Genomic DNA, 6,000 nt, shown 5'->3' with positions numbered 1-6,000 from the left:
ATCCCTACCTAATTATGTGGAATTGTATCCATATATTATTTTTAGATTTTATTTATTTATTCATGAGAGACACAGAAAGAGAGAGGCAGAGACACAGGCAGAGGGAGAAGCAGGCTCCCTGCAAGGAGCCGGATGTGGGACTGGATCCTGGATCCCAGAATCATGCCCTGAGCCTAAGGCAGATGCTCAACTGCTGAGCAACCCAGGCCTCCCTGTCCGTATCCATAATAAGCTAAAGAGGAGGTTATGCTGATTGCTCCAACTCAGTCACCACCACATGGATATTGTGATCTTTTCCCTTTGCTGATTTATAACTTTCTGCTCCAACAGTGAGAAACCCGACTCTCACCACCTACCATTTATTTAAGTCATTACTCTGTTCCAGATTATAGATATGCTACTTTCAGAACTGTTAGCCTCCACCCTGATGAGAAAGAACTTTATAAAACGCTGTTGATGTACAGTACATTTTTCCTTTAGGCTCCAGATGTCATTCATTTCCAAAGTTACTTAGGTCAGCATCTTTTGCCATAACAATCCACAGTGAGTTTTTTCCATACATTTCTAATACAGTTAGATTATTTGCCACATCCTGTATTCCATTGAAGGGGAGGAAGACATTTTCTCTGTTCAAGTTTCTTCCAGTCGGACTAGGAATTAAATTGACCTGAAACAGATTAATGGGAAGAAAGCAACAACAATAATAAAATGTAATCATGTGCAGATAGAGATCCAACAATAAAATTGACACCAAAGAAATGACCAAGAAGGGTGGTTTTTATACTTTTTGGATAAAGAGAAAATAAACCTGTGAGGGATTCGTTCACAGGACAAAGAAAATCTTTGGAGCTTCAACTAGTTAGGATTCTAAACAGAATTTGGACCGGGGTGGCAAATTAGTAAAAAGGAACAAGGGTTGTTTATGCAGCCTTCTCAGCTCTAAATTTCCCATCTCTGGTGACAAGAAAGCCCTTTTACCTCATGGTAGAGGGTTAGGTTATTTTTTTTGTTTGTTTGTTTGTGGATTGGCTTCTGGGATTGTGCATTAAAACTCATCACCAGGCCAACAGACACGTGAGAAAATGCTCAACATCACTCAGCATCAGGGAAATACAAATCAAAATCACTTGCAATATCACCTGACACCAATCAGAATGGCTAAAATTAACCACTCAGGAAATGACAGATGTTGGCGAGGATTCAGATAAAGGAAACCCTCTTATACTGTTGGTGGGAATGCAAGCAGGTGCAGCCACTCTGGAAAACAGTATGGAGGTTCCTTAAAAAGTTGAAAATAGAACTACCCTACAACCCAGCAATTGTACTATATTAGAGATTTACCCTAAAGATACAAAAGTAGTGATGTGAAGGGGCATCTGCACCCCAGTGTTTATGGCAGCAATGTCCACAATAGCCAGACTAGGGAAAGAGCCCAGATGTCCATCAACAGATGAACGGATAAAGAAGATGTGATATATCTATTGGAATACTATTCAGCCATCAAAAACAAGAAAATGTTGGGGATCCCTGGGTGGCGCAGCGATTTGGCGCCTGCCTTTGGCCCAGGGCGCGATCCTGGAGACCCGGGATCGAATCCCACGTCGGGCTCCCGGTGCATGGAGCCTGCTTCTCCCTCTGCCTATGTCTCTGCCTCTCTCTCTCTCTCTCTGTGTGTGACTATCATAAATAAATAAAAATTAAAAAAAAAAAAAAAGAAAATGTTGCTGTTTGCCATGATGTGGATGGAACCAGAGGGTATTATGCCAAGCAAAATAAGTCAATGAAGGAAAGACAATTATCATAGGATTTTACTCATATGTGGAATGTAAGAAACAAATAGGATCATAGGGGAGGAGAGGAAAAAAACAAGACCAAATCAGAGAAGGAGACAAACCATGAGAGACTCTTAATCATAGGAAACAAACTGAGAGTCTCTGGAGGGGAGGGGGGCGGGGGACCCGCTAACTGGGTGATGTAATGAGCACTGGGTGTTATAGAAGTCTGATGAATCACTGACCTCTATCATTGAAACTAATAATACATTATATGTTAATTAATTGAATTAAAAAATATTTAAAAGCTAATCACCAAACCCAAGGTCATATAGATTCTCTTTTATTTCTTTTTTTAAAATTTTTATTTATTTATGATAGTCACACACAGAGAGAGAGAGATGCAGAGACATAGGCAGAGGGAGAAGCAGGCTCCATGCACCGGGAGCCCGACGTGGGATTCGATTCCGGGTCTCCGGAATCACCCGTGGGCCAAAGGCAGGCGCTAAACCGCTGCACCACCCAGGGATCCCTCTCTTTTATTTCTTTTGATATTTTTAAAGTCTTGTATATTTAAAATTTATCTATAATTTGAGTGAATTTTGATTTAGTTGTAAAGTTAATGTCTGCATTTCATTTTATTCCATATTGTTTCCAATAATTGTTCTTTAAGAGTTTCTGGATAGATCAGGGGGATATTTGGCTCCATTACAGTTAAAAATTTCCAAAATTTTATAAATTCAGCTGGAGCGGGGGATCAACAGTCCAGCCTCTACAGAACGGAGTGCGAGGCATCCTGCAGTGTCTCCACCTCCCGCAGGGGCGCCGGAGTCCTGCTCCCCCAACCGTGGGTGCATAAGTCCTCAGCCAGCCTGGTCCTCTGCCTGTGGTGACGGGACCCCGGTCTCTGCAGAACCCTCTACAGAGGACGTGGGTCCGCGTCCACGACAGGAGCCCGACTTCTTCAGCATCCCCTGTGGTAGACTCGGACAGGAACCTCTCAGGACCCGCTGTGGAGGATTTAGGGTTAAGATTAGGGTTAGGGTTTGGGTTAGTTTTAGGGTTAGGGTGAGGGTTATGGGTTAGTGTTAGGGTTAGGGGTTGGGGTTAGAGATTAGGGGTTAGGGTTAGGAGTTAGGGTTAAGGTTAGGGTTAGGGGTTAGGAGTTAGGGTTAGGGTTAGGGGTTAGGAATTAGGGTTAAGGTTAGGGTTAGGGTTAGATTTAGGGTTAGGTTTAGGGTAATGTTAGGGTTAGGGTTAGTGTTAAGGTTAGGTTTAGGGTTTAAAGTTAGGTTTAGGTTTAGTGGTTAGGGTTAGGGCATAGCTATAGTTTATAGTTAGGAGTGTGGTTAGGTTTAGGGCATAGGGTTTGGGTTAGGGTTATTTAGTGTTAGGGGCTTAGGTTTGTGATAGGATTAGGCCTCAGTTTAGGGTTAGGGGTTATGGCTGTATAGTGGTTAGGGTTAATGTTAGAATTCAGGTTAGCTTTAGGGTTAATGTCAGTTTTAGAGTTATGGTTATGGGTTAGGGTTGTGTTTAGGGTTAGTTTTAAGTTTAGGGTTAAGTTGAATGTTAGATGTTAGGGTTAGGATTAGGGTTAAGTTTAGTGTTATGGATTAGGTTTAAGGTTAGGTGTAGGTTTAGTATTAGGGTTAGGGTTGCATATTAGGCCTGGTTAGGGGTTACGTTGTGGTTTAGGGAGAGGGTTTAGGGTTAGTGTTAGGTTTAATTTTAGTGTTAGAGTTATGAATTAGGTTTAGTGTTAGGTTTAGTGTTGTTAGGTGTTAGGGTTAAGTTTAGGGTTAAGCTTAGGGTTAGGTTTATGGTTAATGTTAGCTTACTGTTAGGATTATGGCTTAGGTTAGGGTTAGGGTTAGGGTTAGTGTTAGTGTTATGGTGATGGGTTATTGTTAATATTGGGGTTAGGGTTATTGTTATGAGTTAGGGTTAGGGTTAAGTTTAGGTTTAGTGGTTAGTATTTGGGTAGGGTAGGTATAGGGTTAGGGTATGGGTTAGGGTTAGGGTTAGGTTTATGGATTAGGGTTAGGGGTTAGGTGTAAGGTTAGGGTTAAGTTTAAGATTAGGTATAGAGTTAGGGTTAGGGTTAGCGGATAGTGCTTTAGGGTTATGGGTTTGGATTAGGGTTAGAGTTATGGTTAGTGTTAGGTGTTAGTTTTAGGGTTAGGTGTTAGGGTTGGGTTATGGTTAGGGTTAAAGTTAGGGTTATGACTTGGGGTTCAGGATTTTGGTTGGGATTAGGGTTAGGGATTGATGTGAGGTTCAGGGTTAGGATTAAGTTTAGTTTTGGGGTTATGGTTTATGGTTAGGTTTAGTGTTAGGGAGAGAGATTGGGGGTTAGGGTTAGGTTTAGGGTTAGTGTTTATGGTTATGTTAATGGGTAAGGTTAGGTTTATGAATAGGTTTATTGTTATGGTATAGTGTTAGGGTTAGAATTAGGATTAGGGTTATGGTTATGTTCAGCTAGGGTAATGTCATGCTTAAGTTTAGAGTTAGGTTTTAGGTTTAGGGTTAGCTTGAATTTTTGCGTTAGTTTTTGGTTTCGGGGATAGTGTTAGGGTTAGTGTTAGGGTTACAGTGTGGTTAGGGTTAGGGATTAGATTTAGGGTTAGGGTTATGGTTATGGTTTCAGGTTAGGGTTAGGTTTATGGTTGTGGTTAGGGGTTGGTCATGGTTAGGGTTAGTGGTTAGGGTTAGGGTAAGGGCTAGGTTTAGGGTTAGTTAGAGTTTGGTTAGGGTTAGGAGTTAAGGTTTGAGTTAGAGTTAGAATTAGGGTTATTGTTTTGGGTTAGGGTTACAGTTAGGATTTGGGGTTAGGGTTAGTAATTATGGTTAGGATTAGGGTTAGGGGTAGGTTTATTATTAGGTTTAGGATTAAGGTAAAGGTTAGTGTTAGGGTTAGGTTTAAGGTTAGGTGCTAGGGTTAGGGTTTTTTTCGGGTCAGGTGTTAGGTTTAGGGTTAGGTTAGTGTTAGCATTATGGTTAGTGTTAGGTGTTAGTTTTATGGTTAGGTGTTAGGGTTGTGTTAGGGTTAGGGTTAGGTTTAGGGTTTAGATTTAGGGATTTGGGTTAGGGTTAGTGTTAGAGTTAGGGACAAGGGTTAAGATTAGAGCTAGGGTTAGGGTTATTTGTTAGGGATAGTGTTAGCATTATGTTTTTGTTTGGAGTTAGGTTTAGAGTTAGGGTTATGGTTATGGGTTAGGGTTATGTTTACAGTTATGGTTACTTATAAGGTTAGGAGTTACAGTTAGGGTTTGGTTTAGGGTTAGAGGTTAGTGTTAATTATAAGTTTAGTGTTAGGGTTAGAGTGATAGTTATGGTTAGGTTTAGTGTTAGTGGTATATTTAGGTTTAGGATTAGGGTTATGGTCATGGTTAGGGATTAGTGTTAGGGTTAGGGTTAGGTTTAGGGTTAGGGTTAGGGTTAGGTTTTTGAGTTAGGGCTATGGTTAAGGGTTATGGTTAAGTTATGATCTGGGTGAGGGTTAGCATTAGGGGTTACTGTTAGCATTAGGGCTAGGGTTAGGGGTCAGGGTTAGGATTAGGTTTATTCTATGGGTTAGGGCTAGGGTTAGGGTTAGCGATTGGGTTAGGGTTAGGGTTAGGGATGGGTTAGGGTTAGGCTTAGGGATGGGTTAGGGTTAGCGTTAGGGCTAGGTTTAGAGTTAGAGTTGGGTTAGGGTTTGGGGTTAGAGTTAAGATTACAGTTAAGGTTAGGATTTGGGGTTATTTTTTGGGTTTGGTTTGTGGTTATGGTTAGGATTAGGTTTAAAGATAGGGTTAGGGTTGTGTTTAGAGTATTGTTAGGGTTAGTGTTAAGTGTTAGGGTTAGGTTTATGGTTATGGTTTTGGTTTAGGATTAGGCTTAGGTTGGGGATTAAGTTGTGGCTTAGGGTTATGGTTATGGTTATGGTTATGGTTTGTTTAGGGTTAGGGTTAGGTGTTAGGGTTATGGGTTTGGTTTAGAGTTAGTTGTTGGTTTAGTGTTAGAGTAGATTTAGGGTTATGTTTAGGGTTAGGTGTTAGGGTTGCGTTATGGTTAGGGTTAAAGTTAGGGTTAAAGTCATGGCTTGGGGTTCAGGTTCAGGTTTTGGTTGGTGTTATGGTTAGGGTTAGGAATTAGTGTTATGTAGGGATCCCTGGGTGGCGCAGCGGTTTAGCGCCTGCCTTTGGCCCAGGGCGCGATCCTGGAGACCGGGGATCGAATCCCA

The sequence above is a fragment of the Canis lupus genome, chromosome 5, assembly GCF_011100685.1.
Source record: "Canis lupus familiaris isolate Mischka breed German Shepherd chromosome 5, alternate assembly UU_Cfam_GSD_1.0, whole genome shotgun sequence".
Taxonomy (NCBI): Eukaryota; Metazoa; Chordata; class Mammalia; order Carnivora; family Canidae; genus Canis; species Canis lupus.
This window is presented reverse-complemented; position numbering follows the sequence as displayed.